The sequence below is a fragment of the Mirounga angustirostris genome, unplaced genomic scaffold (genome assembly GCF_029215605.1).
Source record: "Mirounga angustirostris isolate CCGP_5_RB_7025 unplaced genomic scaffold, mMirAng1.0.hap1 SCAF_5, whole genome shotgun sequence".
Lineage (NCBI taxonomy): Eukaryota > Metazoa > Chordata > Mammalia > Carnivora > Phocidae > Mirounga > Mirounga angustirostris.
Genome location: NW_026991713.1, coordinates 13,458,239 through 13,475,934, shown reverse-complemented (window position 1 = coordinate 13,475,934; position 17,696 = coordinate 13,458,239). Strand labels below are relative to the sequence as shown.

At 49.9% G+C, this 17,696-nt stretch overlaps 1 protein-coding gene across 4 annotated transcripts in view; it reads right to left on the bottom strand.

Annotated features, from left to right (window-relative positions):
• LARGE1 (LARGE xylosyl- and glucuronyltransferase 1) overlaps positions 1-13,267 on the bottom strand; it is a 513,801-nt gene extending 500,534 nt beyond the window's left edge. The window contains exon 1 of one of the 4 annotated variants that reach the window (XM_064590661.1): positions 12,434-13,267. The gene's annotated coding sequence lies outside the window, so the exon portion shown is untranslated. The remainder of the gene's footprint in view (positions 1-12,433) is intronic. The other 3 variants (XM_064590660.1, XM_054506843.2, XM_054506844.2) reach the window with 3 other exon arrangements.
• Between the last annotated feature and the right edge of the window lie 4,429 nt (positions 13,268-17,696).

The following is a 17,696-nucleotide window of genomic DNA, read 5'->3' as shown; positions in this document are numbered from 1 at the left end:
CACAATTACAATCACTACTACTTACCGAGTGCTTTCTGTGTATGGCTCTGTCCTAAGCATGACACACACATTAACAGATTTAATGAGCTCAAAAATGCTGTTCCAATAGGAGTTATGGATAAATCCAAGCAGAAGAAAAAGGGATATGTCAACAAGCAAGAGCCAGAGAAAGCATCCCTTGGTGTGTATTAAGTCAGACTACCACTGGCAAAGCAGCAGGGCTTCATGAACCATGAAACCAACGTCGTGCCAAGCGCAAGTTTATAAAGTGCTGTGGTGCCTGGATCACACACACCCTCTGATAAGCCCGGGGTTCATCTATCACTCTTCCGTGATTCGCTAAGCAAACCTATTCATGCAGCACCAATGTCTGGCTTACAAGGGCAGTGTGATAATAACCCAAACGGACCTCACAAATACTAGAGGCAATCCTAAACATCCAACAGAAACACGCTGGTTATCTGAAGAAGCGTCTTCGGGCACTGGGGCTGAGCTTCCGAACAAAGTTAGCCATCCTCCCCAGCGACTTCCCCATCACTGATAATCTCTCAATCCACCACAAGCACCACTCTGCAAAGGGTTCTCCAAAGGACATCTGATGGATGTGAAGCCCAGTAAACAGAAACCACGGTCAAAGACTCCATCAGCACCTAGGGACCAACAGCATAGCCAGGAAGAATCAAACACTCACAGGGAAGAGCCGACCTTCTCCGTCAGGGTTTAAAACACCTAAGGGGAGAAGAAAGAGGAGGCTGAAGATCAGAGAAAATGGAGAGAGCAGAGAAATGGAAAGTTAAGGTAGCAGGGAGAAGAGGGTGTGGGGAGGATGGTGGCCACACAGCGACATCCAAGAAGGACAAGACAAGGGAAGCAGCGGGGAGACAAAGGTTCTTCAAGCTCTGCCCTGGCCAAACTTCACCATTCAGACTGGAGGGTGTAGAGAAAGGCAGGTCTCAGCCTGGAGAGGTGGCAAGGGTCCCTCCCCCCCCTCCGCCAGCATGATCGCCATGCTGGTCACAGGCAAGGGGGCGTGCCCTCTTCCAACTCGGGAAACCCTGAGAAGCTAATCCACACACACGCATAACCCATGCGCTCCGGCAGTGCACTGGAGTCCTCAAGGTTCAGCAAGAAAGGGTTTGTATTATGCCTGGACAGCAAATGAAATCCAAAATAACCACCACTGTCACCGTGCAGGGAGCAGACAGCCTGGTCCAGGCGTGCGGTGAAACACTGAGGATCCCCCGTCCTAAGAAGCACTCTTTACCGGAGGACTCACGCGCTCTGGCAAGGCAGCCAGCCTAGAGCACTGGGAGGATGGCATGCAAAATGCAGAAGCAGAGACCAGCACGGGGCACAGATGCAGTTCAGCATCCAGCATTGGGAAAACCCTGCAGAAAGGGCTGCCTGAGCTGGGTTGTGCGGGAAAAACAGGGGTGGCCTAAAGCAGACAGAGGGAAAGAGCTTATCATGCAGAAGGAGAGGTATGTGCACAGCTTGGCAGGTTTGGGGGGAAATTACCAGTAAGAAAACAAAACAAAACAAAACAATGAGGTCGGGACTGGGGATGCGGCTGCAGAGAAAAGCAGGGGCCAGTTCATAACAAGCTTTATGTGTCCTGATAAGAAAGTTGGAAGGGGGCGCCTGGGTGGCTCAGTCATTGGGTGTCTGCCTTCAGCTCAGGTCATGATCCCAGGGTCCCGGGATCGAGCCCTGCATCGGGCTCCCTGCTCAGTGGGAAGCCTGCTTCTCCCTCTCCCCCTGCTTGTGTTCCCTCTCTGGCAATATCTCTGTCAAATAAATAAATAAAATCTTTAAAAAAAAAAAAAAAAGAAGAAAGTTGGAATTTTCCAGGGCCCAAGTGTGAGCCAGTGAGTGTAAATACACAGAACATTCTAGAAAAGCCCTTGTTCTTTAAAGATTAAAAATAAAGGCTCTCTTATCTATAAGGGATCAGGCTAGTCTATTTGAAAACCTCTGTTATCCAGAATGGCTTCCGCAGCAATTCTGAAAGGTGGGTACTGCTGTCTCCCAGCAAAGCCATCCTCAGGCAGAGAAACACCAACAGTCCTGGGAAGCACAGCACAGCTTTACTTTTAAGGTAGATCGGGAGCCCAGATGTCAGAGCTCCAGCCGTTTTGCTCTCAGCCCACTGCAGCTGCTTTGGGAACCACTCATGAGGAAAAGAAGAATTGTCTCTATTCCGTCCCTTACTGGGTGTCATCCAAGGCTAGAAAAAAGGTTGTTCTATAACCCTGGGCTCGTTGGAACAAACCCCCCAATAAAAGCAGCTCTGGAGAGTGCACTTTCACCCAAGCCCCATCCCCACGCCCAGCCACACCAAGGGAGAATGTGCTATTTCAAGAATTGCTGCTACTTTCAAGAGTAAACTTTATTCCAATGAGGCCACTTTCCGGTGGGCAACAAAAACCATCTCAGAATTCTGTACCGATGACGGGGATTGGAGAAAAGTGCAGAAGCTCCTCTCAGCTTCCATCCCCACCGTACCCGTTCTAGCCCAGTGGTCTTCACAGCTTCGTGCATGAACTAAGGCAAAAGCCTGTTCAATGGCCTCCCAGCTTCCATCTCTCCCCACTCCAGTCTGACCCCAATACTGTTACTAGGCTCATCTTCCTAAAACAGAGCCTTTTTTTTTTTTAAGATTTTATATTTATTTATTTGAGATTGAAAGAGAGAGAGCATGAGCGGGCGGGGGCGGGGCAGGCAGAGGGAGAGGGTGAAGCAGGCTCTCCACTGAGCAGGGAGCCCAACCCGAGGCTCGATCCCAGGACCCTGGGATCATGACCTGAGCTGAAGGCAGATGCTTAACCAACTGAGCCCCAGGCGCCCCTAAAACAGAGCTTTGAATACACCATCCTCCTGATCAGAAGTCACCCTGCCTTCCAAGAGCCCACAGCCCCCAACCTAGCTTGCCAAGTTCATCTCCAACTCCTTGCTAACAGAAACCCAAGCTGGCTTATCCTGTAATCCAGAAATACTTATTTGTCAACCTAACCCTTGACCTCCCCTGCAAATATTCTGTTCAGATTTTAACCATCCTGCGTCCAAAGACCCAACTCAAATCCTACCTCCACCGAGTTTAAGCAACTAAATAAAGCAAACTCCCGCCTCTGATTTTCCCATCCAGCTTCAAGAATCCCCAACCATTCACTGCACTGCAGCATGGTTTCTATTCCTGCTCTGAACCTGTTCGTCTGAATCTTCCATTGTTGTTTAATTTATCACACATTCTTTAAATCTCTCCAACTATGTTTCTTGAGGGCAGGTGCAGCAGGCTTTCAATTTAATTTAATGAATGATTACTTTAGGATTCCTAAGTGCCAGGAGTGTAGCAAGACATACCCACAGGTACTCAGATGGGCTAACCTAGCCACAGTGCTTAAGGAGCTGACCCACAAGTACGGGAATAAGAAAAGTATCTGGTTGGGGCACCTGGGTGGCTCAGTCAGTTAAGCGTCTGCCTTTGGCTCAGGTCATGATCCCAGGGTCCTGGGATCGAGCTCCGCATTGGGCTCCCTGCTCGGTGGGGAGCCTGCTTCTCCCTCTTCCTCTGCCTGCCACTCCCCCTGCCTGTGCGTGCTCTCTCTCTCTCTCAAATAAATAAAATATTAAAAAAAAAAAAAAGTATCTGGACACTGACAAAGTCAAGCATTAGAAGACAAGCACAGTCTTCAGGGTTTGGGGGCAATGCCTCCTCCCACACTGTTCTTCCATCTCCTATTCACTAAGACCCAGATCGAATATTCTCTTCTTTGACTCCCTCAAGCATAATGCTACCCAACACACTGCGCCCACTGTCCTTCGTCCATGCCTTTATTAGCATCTACCTCCCTCACCAAGACAAGGCTACCGATGATGGCAGGTGATCTCACCTCTGGTCCCGATGTCAAGACGAGACCTGCACATCGTGACAGTTTAGTGAATGCTGGCTGAGAAGTGGTGGCTGAGTGGATGCTGAATGAGTGAAGGAAATGCCAACAAGGATATACGGAGTGCCCGGGGCCTGTAGGCAGGAGAGATGGTGACTGGACAGAGAAAGGACAGAGGATAGAGGAGTCTGATCCAAAAAAGGGAGACGCAGTATCAGAACCAAGTGGGAAAACAAGGGCCATTTTTAGGCAATAGCCAAGAGGCCAGGACTAGAGAAGACCTGCAGAGTCCTAGGGCAGATGGCGAGCGTAGACTGTGGGGAAGCTAAGCTGACGGCCAGTGTAGACAGGTGGAGAAGCCAGGGCAAGGTCAGCACTGAGACCGCACACTGAGCTGAGTCCTGGCCCCACGCTTCCTGGCTGTGTGACCTGGGCAAGCCTCAAGCTTCCACACTCTGCAAGTGGGAGAGTAAGCACGCCCACCGCCTGGCATGCTGAAAGGCTGAAACGGCACAAAATGATCCAACAGGAGAGAGCCTGGCATGAAGGAGGCGCTTGAGGAACACGCTTTTGGGTATGGAACAGGCTGACGTAGAGAGACCAAGGGAAGGGAAGGGGCTGAGGACGGACATCTAGAAGTCACAGGTGTGAGAAGGCAGAGCCACGGGCTGCGTGGGGAGGTCGGGGAGGTCGGGAAGCCCGGGTTCTGGTCCCGTCTCCTCTCTGCATCATTCTCTTTACCTCCCTGGCCTTAGTAGCCACAGCTATGAATGGAAGGCGTTGGTGCAATGGGACCCAAGGCGCCTCCAGCCCTGCAGTGTCTCCACAGGACAGCTCTGCCCCTGGGGCAGAGAATTGCGACATGGAAAAGCCCGGAGCAGGGGGGGGGGGGATTCATGAAAACAGAGAAAGAACAGATACCAAGATGGCAGTGGAGAGGTCTCCCAGAGGAGACAGAAGGCTCCAGCCTTCCCTAGCTTTCCCAAGCCCTCCTCCTCCTCCCCGTCCTCCTCAAAGGGAGCCACACCCCCCAGCTCCCCCCAGGTCACTCCATAATCACCCTCTCCAGCACTGGGAAGAGCATCAGCAACAATCCACGCTTTTCCAGGCATTTGCCAGGCCACCCGGCAGGTACTCGACAGGCGTTAGGGCACGCCCATTCGTCTGGTGCCAGAAAAGTCAAAATCCCCACAAAGTGAGAGCAAAGGAAAGCGGCCATGCATGACAGTACTGTACTCCCCCTGCCTTGTGACAAAGCCATCAGCGTTTGAACCACAACAATGACCCCAAAGAGAGTTCAGTTTGCTGACCTGAAATGTCCTTCACATTTTTAAAATAACATCTTCCTGGAGAGGCCTCAAGTCTGTACGTCCACTGATGTTCACGCGCCCTCCCTCTCCCGGCACGTCCCACCCCCCACCCCCCCAGCAGCACTGAGAACACGACCGCTTGTTCATTCAACAAACAAATCGTTCTGTGTGGCCACACTCCTTATTTTGTGCAGACCTACTAAGCACGGGGCACCATGCCTGCAGGCAGGGGAAAAGCCCTACCTGCTGATTCACTCTGCCTGAACCTCCCTTGGCTCCTGCAACAACCAGGAAATGCCATTCCCAGATGAGCGCTCACATCAGTCAAGGAGGCTGGCATACTAAGGATGGACGCAACTGTTCTGGAAACAAAAGGGGGGAAGGGGTGTTTCCCAGGAACCACAGAAATGTTAACCTTACTCAATAATAAATCGGTGACCGATGTATCCAAGGCAATCCCTAACCACACAATCACACTGGAGAGCCCAGGATTCCCTGCTGGATTTAAATGAAAAAAAGAAAAAGAAAAAAAAAAAAAACAGGAAGAAAGAAATGCCCACATGTCTATGTTCTGCTCTAAATCCTCCTAAATTCTACTGCTTCTTCCATGGAAAGATCAGCAAGCCCCTTCTTCCCAGTTGGCCTTGGTACTTCAAAAAAGGACTATGTGAAAAGCAGACCTCTCCCTGTAGTCAGGGCTCCATCTCCATCTTCATTTGCTGCCCTTCCAAAGCGCAGCCCCATAATGTGACAAGAGAGGCTAAAACTACCGGTGATATGGCACTTTCCACTCCAGCCCCAGCCTGTGATTATCTACAACTCCAGGTTGCCCCAAATTACCTCTGGAGCCTCAAACGCCTTACATTTTATTTCATTCCTAGAACAAATTCCTTTCTGGAAACTTTCATAAGAGATAAAGGAACAAAAACCAAAAAAGCCCTAGATATCTCAGTTGCAGCAAAGGAAGAGCCAGGAGGCTAGCATGCTTCTGAACATCTCCTACGTTTATCACCTCTGAAGCCAATTAATTCATGTCTCCGCAATTATGAAAACTCAGAATCCTAGAAACTCTTGCCTAATTTATTTTTTTAATTTTTTAAAGGATTTTATTTATTTATTTGAGAAAGAGAGAGAGAGCGTGCAGGAGTGGTGGGGAGGGGCACAGGGAGAGCGAGATGCAGACTCCCCGCTGAGCAGGGAGCATGAGCAGTGAGACCCCAGGACCCTGAGATCAGGACCTGAGCCGAAGGCAGACGTTTAACCAACTGAGACACCCAGGAGCCCCGTTACCTAATTTACTTTTTAAACCACTTCTGTTCTTGATATATTCTTAGAGGTAGAACCTCAGTGGGAGCAGTTAAGGAACTCAGACAGGTGTGTAGTTAGGACTGCTACCTCCAGGAAGAACAGCAGTTAAACAAGTAAATCTGCCCTCAAGTAACTGGGTTAGCAAGGGAACGGTAGGTGCTGGTTAGTGGTTACGAAAGTTGATATAACTACCAGACTTCTTTCAGTAATACAGTTCCATATTAGGGTCCCTGGCAGGTGAACATAGGGAGTTATATGTTAAAACATTTGAAGTTTGTATTAAAAAATCCTTGGTTTCATGTAACAGATAAGGCTCCCAAAAGCATCCATCATGATTGTCTCAATCAAATAATTCGAAATACAATAAAGGAACTAGCTATTAAAAAGAGCCTTTTATGAATCCCTTTTGTAAAATAAAAATCTTTTGTACCCCAATTATTTGTCTTAAAGTGTTTGCCTTTAAAATCAAATTTTATAAGCCAAATTCTGCTAAAATAGGGCACTCCGATATTTAGCATCAATATCGAAATAATAATTTTTTAAAAAGTCATATTTACATTGCACTCACTTTGAATCTCATCTTTCCAATAAGCACTGCCCTCTATAGCCAGGAAATCAATGCCTGAGTAGAGAGAACCCTTCTTTCTAGAACACAAATGTGGAGGCATAAAATTAAATTGGTTTTCATTTTTCCCAACTTGTGCATCTACACGGATTGCTTTTCTGCATCCGTTTTTCTTCTAAACATCCCTGCCTCATACTTACCCAAGAGCTTGTCTACAAGGTAAATGGCACACACACCCCCTACCATGGGGCAAATGAAAGGGCTCCCCTTTCCACGGTAGAGTCCAGACTTTGCAAAATCCCCAAGGGTCAACTGAAGACAATCAAAATTTTCAGCATTGCTTTTTATCACAACATACTTAATTCTCAAGTAGTTCTCAAAGAAGAGGTAACATCAAAACCAAGTTGCTTTCATATTACTTAAGAAATTAGCAGGCAAGTCTAGATGCTTATGTGTGAATGGCCTAATATATCAGAGAGAGAGATCAGAGAATCTACAAGCAACACAGCAAAGACTTCACGCTTCTTTTCTTCAGCATTGTCTACCCGTGGTGTTTTATATTTCAAGATAGGGTACACCTTTGAACTGGTCAGGCCTCTTCCCATTTCAGAGCTAGAAATCTTAAATAGTCGGAGCTTTGCCACTAACTAAGGCAAACCCATTCCCTCTCTGGGCCCTAAATTCCTAGCTGCAAGGTACAGAACTGATGTATAGAGACAATGCCTGAAGCCCAGAGAGGTCAAGCGGGATTCTAATGTCACACAGCAAGTTAGCAACAGATGATGCAAGACTAGACCCAGATCTCCTGATTTTACTTAAATCACCCTGCCTCCCACTCAACGCAGGTAAAGATGATACAGGCAAAACACACACACAGGCTTCTTTTCCCTCCATTTTCTGGCTCCTATATCTGAAAAAAAACTAAATATATTTTGCCCTGGGGCTCACTGCTGCAACTGTGATTTTCCTTTCTCCCTAACACTGTTGCTTTTCTTCTTCACTATACAGTTTGTTCATCCAACAACACACACACACATACACAAACACATATGCACACAGGCATGCACACACACTCGTCCTCCTTAATAAACTCTTCCTTTCCCAACAGCAAAGAAAGTTTAGGCCAGAACTGAACTGACTCAAATACTAGAACCTTGTTCTAGTGCTAAACGTGGCCATAACTCTACCGAGAAGCCCATCTGACACAATGGAATTTGTTCTCAGAGAGAAGGACTTTTCCCCCATACTGTATCATTTGTCAAGTAACATTGTCATCTCTCCCACTGCTGCATAATCACATAATGAAAGCCCCAGTGGAATGCAGGTACACAAGAGGGCAGACTTAAGGTTGATAAGGGACCCTTTACTTGCATTCTAACAGTTTTTTTAAAGAACAGGCAAAGTGCTCAATGTAGAAGGATAAAGGACAAAAAAAGAAAATTCCTTTTCCTGTTTTTATTAACAATGTGGGATAATCAACCGGTAGTCTGGGATCTTATCCAGAAACCATTCTTGTCACCATTTGAATACAGGGAGCATGAAGCTAGTCCCCAGCGTGGAATCCTATTAAATTATCTCCCTTCTAACACCAGGCTTCCCCTCTCCCCGAACACCTTCCAGCCACATTAACTAATGACTGTTCTCCATACACAGTACATACTTTAAGGTTTCCATGCTGTTCTTTCTAGCTGGGACTCCCTTCCTTTCTACTCCTCTGGCAAACTCAAACTCGTCCTTTGCACAAACCTGTAAAACAGCACTTAGCTCATGATAATGGTTCGTTCCCTGGACTTCTGCTTCCCTGAACGAAAGGTGAAACCTCTGCAGCCTCCAAGTGGAGCATGGCATCTGCCACATAATAGATGTTCAATTACTATTTGAGTTAAAAAGGAGAAACGTTTTCTAAAATACATTTGCTTATGTTGTAAGTTTACTGGCTGCCGCCTACTGCCCTCCAAGGGTCGATGTGGTCAGAGAGGAAGGGAGTGCCCGAGGACCTCTCAATGTCAAATGCGCTGGAGGAGAGCCGCAAAGGCTCAACACCACCCGCGGATCCTGTGAGCTGGCTGTATTGCTCCAGGGTGTCAGTGGCTGGGTGCCTGGAGCTCTCAGTCCCCTGGGACTTACTTACCCCGACCCCCGGCCCCCGATCTTGCATGCTCCCTACTCTCTGAGAACTCTGGCTCAAAGATGCCTTCCCATTATTCACAGACCCTAAGGAAGACCAGAATTCTGCCTCAGCTTCTTACTCTCCCTCTGCCACCTGGCTTCCCTGAAATTCACAAGACTTCATTCATGCCTTAGGACCAGGTATATATCTTTTCCAAGACCAGTTTTCACCAGTTGATGCTCAATGACAAATTTAATAGTATTTTCCTGCTCCAATCTCTCACCCCTTGGCTATACTGTGCCTATGAGAAACAACTATAAAGCTTTAATAGCAGAAATAAAGCTTTATGCTGACAGTTTTCCTTAGACCACAACAATAGCTCCCTTCAAACTACCTAAATATGCACTACACATATGGATAAAAGATCACAAATGTGGTCTACCAGACCCCAGAGTTGAGGAAAATGTAAAAACTCACATAGGTTCACAGGTTCCAAACACTGAGTCTAATTCCATATGCTGAGTTGGGGCTTTTAGAAAACCGTGAGTCTCAAATCTTGGTGACATTTGCCTTCTTTGGTGCCAGTATTCTGAGCAGGGTAATCTCTTCTTGGACTCTGCCTCTCACCTTTTCTGCCTGCCCACCTCTGGAGTCAGCTTTGACAAGACTTGGCCACGTGGATAAGGTAAGCCTGGGCAATGGGGCTTTGTTCTTCAGCAAAATAGAATTATCTTCCAATTCTGCTGGAAGAAACCTAGATGCTAATGACTTAATGCTGTTAAAAGAGTAGAGAGCATCTGAGACAAAAGTGCAAACCAGACTGTCGAAGGTTATATGTATAAAAATACAAGGTATGTATTTTTAAGGGATGACAGTAAGAAATTTCAAGTTTGATGGAATTGACTCTAGACTCCATTTAGGATGGATGATTTTATGGGATTTTTATGAAGACTGTAGGTGACATGCAGTCCAAAACCAAAAAAAAAAAAAAAGGCAGTTCTGATCACAAACCCTCAGGGAACACAAAGTTAGCATGGTCTAATGCCCAAAGGATGGAGTCTGCAGGAAGTTCTATCTCCTGAAATGTACAGCCCTCATATACTCAGAACTTTGCAGTTAACCAGTCCTGACTTGTCGAAATGACACTTTAGATGTGATGAGACCCATCATTCAGCATTTGGAATCCACTCATTCATGCAAGCATACATCAGGTACCAAAAAAGTCAAGTTCAGGAGCCTAAAGAGAAACCACAGCCTTTTGTACCGTGGGTCCTTGTGTTTTCTTCCTTGGTGGTAGAACAGAGGACTCGTCCCCCTAGTGTCCTGCTACTGTAAGTGGCTGAAGGATGGAGACACTCCTGCATTCTGCATCCACATTAAAGCACAGCTCAGGAACCCAGAACCCCAAGGAAACCTTCACATCTCCCCAAAGAGATGGAAGCTCTCTGGGACTTAGGAGGAGACCGGAAAACCTGACCTGTCATTTCCAAGGCCCTTATATCTGGTTTAAAAGCCAATATGATCTGCCATTACCTCACACTAAAAAGTTAACCCACTAGCCAGCACGCTTCACTACGTGAAGGAAAAGAACCCATACTTGTCAGTGGATGACTGCCCACTCCAGAGTGATCCAACATTTGCTTTGAACACCTCTCTATCCAACTGGGCAGATTTGTTTCCTGTCCTTGCCACTACTTGAAAACCCACTAACACCTAAATCTTGACAACTTCTGCCTCTCTGTTCCAATTAGTTTTCTTCCTGGTGTGGAATTAACAGGGCCAGCCTCGATAAACGTGTGTTCTCCTCAAACAATTTTCACTGAAGTAAAACACTCCTGAAATATAAAGGTATACTAAGATGTGTGAAACCTTAAAGCCAGGTTTTGTTTTGTTTTGTTTTGTTTTTTATCCCCAGTGAGGACTCCTGCCCGTGAGTAATTCATTCATGTCACCCATTTGTGAGAGATGTGAAAAGAAAACACCACTTATTCCTTTCCTAATTTAGAACCTTCCCTTGTCTTAAGTCTACAAAAGCTGACTCCTGGGGAGGGAAGACAAGCGAGGTAAGGAGAAAAATGAGCCTGAAGTGACTGCATCCACGGAGTGAATAAGCACTTTGGGTTTCCACCTGTGTCAGAGACGGACCGATCTGCATTTAGGGGAGGTGACCGCCCCACCTCATACCCCCCAAGAAAGAAGCAGGAGCCTGAGTGCTCTCTTGGGGAACTTACATAAGACCCTGTAAAACTTCCTGTGACATTCACAGAAAATGTAAGCTGCTATTTTGCTCCCTCAGGAGATCATTTTAATGGACTGAGTGACAAAATTCACAGATTCGGAATTCAACAGAAACCTGCTCAACCGAGGTACACCAGCTCAGGGACGAGAAAAATCCATCCCCATTAAACAGGGTCACCCGGGGGATGGATTCAATGTAAGAGAGACAATCTGTTCCCTCCTAAGTGACCCATTTAAAATCAGATTGTTCCAGGGAAACCTCAAAGGTTTAATAAATTTTAAACTGGCAAGGACAGCCTTGTAGGACTGAGGTTCCTTAAAAAGGAAAATGTTAAAGAAGGTAATAGAGCAATAAACAAAATAACTTAAGGATGCACGAACTTTGGAGTCAGTCACTACACCCTTCAGCAACAGAGACAGTCACAGGAATGCCTGGATCGCCATACACTGATCTCTCATCCTAAGCAGCTTTGTCTCACAGGACGGCCACTCTGCTTAGGTTTCCTCTCTACAGAGAGCGCTGCCATCCAACCACTCTGTCCTATAGAGGGACAAAAAGCTCTGGCTACTCACCCTAAATCGCCTTGACTCTCTACCACGAGGAGCAAAGAAAAGTTCCTTACAGCATCACACCAGGAAAGGCAGGTAAAGATCACCCAAGAGGGACAGCGAAAAACACAGTAGGATCCCCAAAGTACAGGCGCCCAAAGCTAACAAGCTGCGGGGACTGGGGGGGTGGGGGTGCGAGATTCGGGCACACCACCTCCCGCTGTGGACGGGACACTCCTCCTTGCTTGCCCCCGGTTAGCAGTGCCTAGGAGCGGGGCAGTCCCTGAGAAGGGTCCTGGGGACATCAGAGACTTGTGGACTTGCACCTCCGCCTGTCCAGGGCTCCTGACCCAGGAGCTGAGGGTGTGCCCTCACAGGGGATACCAGCTACAGGTTCGGAGAACTCGTCCGGCGCCGCTCACCAGGGCGCCCCCGCCGAGGCTCTCAAGCACCCCCGGGCTCTTACCTTGGCCGCGACTGCCGCCAAACACAGAGAGACCGCGGAAGAGCAGGGTGGCGCGGCGGCCCTGCCGCCGCCTGCCTACAAGGCGCAGGGGGTCCGGGTCGGGGTCCCAGCAGGCGCTGCCCTAGTTCAAGCGGCGGTGCCAAGCGCAGACTTCGGGGCGGCCCCCGGCTCCAAACGCTGCGGGGAGGGTCCGGGCCGCCCAAGCTGAGCACTGTCCCTTCTTTCTCTCCCTCCGGCGCCGCTGCCTGGAGCTGCTCCCTGCCCCAGGGACTCTTCCGAGCCGGGGGCGCCCCGCATGGGCAGGGGCCTGCGTCCGCCACGGGCCGGGTCCGGGAAGGGGGCGCCGGGGAGAGACGCGCGGCGGCCGCCGGGGCCGGCTCCACCTCCCGTGCTCCCCGCCGCTTCGCCCCTTCAGGGCAGGGCCTGCCCGCTCCCGGCCCCGCGAGGCGAGCGCGGCCGCGCCCCCAGCTTCGGGCGCCGGGGCTCCGCGCGGCGGCCGGGCAGCGGCAGTCCGACCGGGCCGGACGCCGAGCGCGGCGGCTGAGAGGCTGCAGCCGGCCGCGGCGCCCCCTCCCCCCGGGCCTGCGCCGCCCGCGGCTCCGCGGGAAGGAGGCGCTGGAGAGGGCCTCGCCCCGGCCTGGGGCGCGGGGCCGGGGGCGCGGGGCCGGGGGAGGCGCCCCGGGAAGGTCACCGGAGCGGAGGCGGGGCGCAGCGCGGTGGGTGCGGGGAGCCGAGGCGGGCGGCCCCGCTGCCGCCGGGAGCGCTCGCCGGCCTCGGCCGCCGCCGCCGCCGCCTCCGAGACGCGCCGGCTTCCCCGAGCGCCCGGCGCTCGGAGCTGGGCGGCCGCTGCAGCCGCCGCCGGCAGCCGGGCGCCGCTGGCCGGAGCCGGCGCGCGATCCCCGCCTCCCGCGCCTGGCCAGGCGGGGGCCGCCGCGCGGGGGCCGGCGGGGGGGCGGGCGGGCGGGCGCTGGGTCCGGGCTCCGGGCTGGCCCCGCCGCCGCGTGCCCAGAACGCCGGGCTCGCTCAGCAGCTGCAGTGACTGTGTGTCTGTGTCATGTCTGTGCAGCTGGGGGGGACCGCGAGCCCGGGCCGGGCTCCGGGCGGGGGCGGGGCCAGCGCGCGCCTCGGCGCCCGCCTCCACCCCGTGACGGCGCGGCCGGCCAATGGCAGGCGCCGCAGTCGCACGGATTGAGGGGCCACCCCCGCCTGGGCTCCGCCCCCTCGCGCGAGGCTCCTCCCTTCTACTGCTCCAGCTTGCTCGCACGCGGGTGGAAGCAACACCCGGAGCCGGGATCCCGGCCGGGGTCCGGAGGAAAGCGTGCAAGCTGGGAGCTCCCCGCCCGTCTCCCCCCACCCCGGCGGCTCCTGGCCGCCTCGGGCTTGGCCAGCCTCGCGGAGAGAGGGGGAAGGGAAGAGGGACGGGTCCGCAGCTGCCGCTGTCTAGACGCCGGCAGGCTCGCAGGGCCGTGCAGCCTGTCCACTTCCCCTTGTACAAAACCGCCGTCGTGGGAAGTAGGAAGTTTCCCCGCCTCCACTTCTAGTCGGGTCGCCGCTTCTCTCCGAGGTGGGCAGGGTATGGGGCAGACTGAGGCTGCGAGGAGCCACGATGAAGGGCTTTGACAGCATTCTTTGCGGCTCTGTATCCAAGAATCCGGTCCAAGGCTCCCTGTTCTTTCGGGAAAACTGCATTTCTTTGCCCCCCCCCCCCCACACACACCCATGCACGCACAACACGCCCCTTCCCGTTCCGATTTCATTCTTGCTCTCCTTCCCGGCACACGAGCCCCGCGCGCGACATCCCACTGAATGGACTTCCAGCTTCCCAGCCCTAAAGCCGAGAGTGGGGCGCCGAGAGTCCTCCGAAGCTACGAAGCTACGGAAGGAGTGGGTGAAACCGGCTGGGCAAAGGGGGCGGGGGTGTGACAATGGATGGAAGGAGGAGGCCTGGAGAGAAAAACCCAAAGGAGGGGAGAACAGGCCGGGAGAGAAGGACGCAGAGGGATGGGCAACTCTGACTGGGAGACCGGAGCTCCGGCGCGCGATCCAGCTCCCGGGTTTTTCCTCAGCTCGTCCCAGGGTTTCTGGGGTCCCCTTCCCTCCCGGGTCCCCACCCCTCCCCGGCCCGGCGGGCGCCGGGTCCCAGCCTCGCCTCCGCGTGCCTCTCTCTCTTTCTCGGCCCTAGGGCTTAGATGAGGCAACGGGAAGCCCACCTTACTCTCCGAAGGGGCAGGGAAAGGATGCAAAAGCAGAGATAAAGTGCAAGGCATGGGGGTAGAGGGGGGGTGCATAAGGAAAGGACGCCGAGCTGGGGCTGCGGTACCGACCACACTCCCCAGAGGTCAGGCTGGGGGCCCAAGGGTTTCGGAGGTTTGGTCCCTCACTCCGCTCGGGACCTGGCTCCCGCCAAGTAACCCCGCTCTCGGCCTTCAGCTCGACCCAGCCGGGACCCTTCCGCCATGCCCTCCCTTCCTTCCAGCCTCTTTAGGCAACGACCCCCCGCCCCAATGCCCCCCACCCCCACCCCTCGTGCACCACCACCCGCTCTTCCCCAGCTCCGGAGCGCTGTTTACCTAATCTCAGCGGCAGACCGAGCAGAGGAGAATGCAAAAAAAGAAGGTAGCCGTTACACAGCAGCGTCCCCGGCGAAGAAGTAAAAAACGCTTGCTCTGGAGCTTCAGGATAAGTTCACTGTGAAGCTGGGGTCCTGCTGCCTTATCTCCGCGGGGCTGAGTCTCACCCTTCAGGTTTGCAGGGATAGGAGATCGTATCTGGTTTTGATGTCACTACCGTGTCGGAGAAGAGCGTTTTATGATGAAATATTATCTAATATCCTAGAGACCATTAAAGTGTCAAAGTTTAATGCCAATCCTTTTAGCTCGAATGCTGCTCGGTTCTTCCTCTGACGTGCAGCTCTGTTCTAGAACGCGCTGAAAACAAGGAGATCATTTTTATTTTTTGCGGGTCGACCGTCCTTCCTACTCTTCCTCCTCCCCTACTCCAACCCCCGCCCTGGAACCGGGTAAAGTTAAAGCAAGAATTTGGGCTTGCTTTTTATTCATTGCATTGCTTCACTTCGTTAGTGGTGTAAAATGCATTATTACAATACATTAGCATATTAATAATGGTGACGTGACTGAGGAAGGGAAGGGAGACCTGAAATTTACAAGCAAAGGAGAAATAATGGAATAATATCAGAAACTAACTAAAAGATAAGCATCTGGTAAAGAAACATCTCAATTATAATTACCGAAGGGTAGTGCGTTGTCTAGATTGGATTTTAGAAAGAAAAACATGACCATAGTGAGAGAGGGAGCAATATTCACTCTGGTCAATAAGATACACTGAAGACATATTTCATTATTAGAGGATCTCACAAAAATTACTTGCATCAGTCAATAGGCACCTTAATGCATAAAGCTTTGCTCTATCAGTTCAGTATTGCAATGTTTGAAGTCGGTGGCATATCTAATGTTCTAAATGATAGGAATGTTGTCAGAGTGAAATATTCCACAAACGGAGCCCTTCTGTTAGTTAATATCATGTGAAGCCCCACATTAAAAAGAATCCCTTTGCCCCACCAATGGGATGGATAGGTGCATGGGTGTGTGTGTGTGTGTGTGTGTGTATAAAGCCTAAGGTAAGATGTACTTACCTATGAATTATAGCCCTTTGACACAAACCAGGATATAAATGTCTTAAAAGGATTTCAGCTATGACATAATATAGTATGAGAAATGCAGAATAAAATATGTAAGGTGATATATCTGTTATTTCTAAAGATTCTGCACTGCTTTTGCTAAGAACTGAGAAGTGAAAAAATATTGAGCCCTTTAAACTAACCGTTATCTATTTCTCTCCACACACTTATTGCACCTGTCACAGGAGAAATTCAGAAAGGTCTTTTTTTTTTTTTTTAATCAGGGTCAAGGAGACCTAATTCTAAAAACAAAACAAAACAAAACAAAACTGTCTTAAAACAGCCACTAGGGGGCCCTAAAGGCATCTCAAAGAGGAAGCCGGAAACCTGCTCTCACCTCCGCTTTTCCTGGTCTCATTTTCTGTGAACCTCAAGGAACTGGAATGGAATAAGAACATGATGCAAAGTCTGGAGGAAGATTGGATTTTACATTTTAAAACACCAGAGTCCCCCCCCAATAAAATTAAATTAAATTAAATACAAAATAAAATAAAATATTTCAAAAAATTAAGAAATAAAAGACCAGAGTCCCGTTTTCTCAATTCTTGTCTTGCCTCCAAAAATAATAATAATAATAATAACAATAATAATAAAGAATATTGCACTCATCCAGATGAAGGTGGCCTGATACTCTTACCATCTTAAAGTCAACCCAATTACTTTTACTCTTCCAAATAAAACCTCATTTCTAAGATTTCAGAGCTGTTTTCTGAATGTTTTGAAAGTTGTTCAAGTGCTAGGTAGGGAAAGCAAGAAGTCCTCACAGGGGTGATAGGAAACCTATACAACCTATAACAGCAGGGCACCTGCCAACCAACTTATGGGAAGTCAAGTCAGCCATGGGTCACCGGCACCAGAGTAGGGTCTTGGGGGGCCTGATAGGCCAAGTACTAATTCTTTGATGCTAGGTTCTGGTGAAATGGTGGTGGGAGGAAGGAACGGTTTTGGGAAAAGACTGTAGCAGCTGAGGTAGAGGGGCAGGGTGTGCGGATTGGGGGACTTACTGCAGGGGACACTTAATAGCCAGTATGGAAGGATTTCAATATTTTAAATAGTTACGTTTTATTTGCCAAAATAACTGAGTATCAGGCCTGATCGTAAAGTTGCTCAAATTGTTTTGTAGACTTCAATATCTAGCAATCAAATTTTCAAGGTTTCAGAAGACTTAGCAGTCACATAATGTTTTTCTCACGTCTTACCAGTAGATAAGGTTACAATGTCCTTATGAGGGTCAAGAATCAAACAGCACTCAGGTTGCACAGATAGAGGCAGGCTAGTTATCCTTCAACCAATGCTGGAGAAATATCTGCAAAAGATGTTCAATCCAGATGCATTTCAAGTGAAAATGTAAGTGTGTGGTGTGAGACATTCCTGTGTCATTCAGGCCAATCATCAAAAGACATTTCTGAGCAAAATAAAAGGCCTCCATCAGATCTAAGCAGGAAGCAAGCCACTTGCTAGCTGAAGATTTAAAGAACATTGCAAAAGCCACCGAATTAACACTAATGAAAGTGTGATTCGAACATAAGTTAACTAAAAACAAAGCAAGTCTAGCATTGAGAGGTG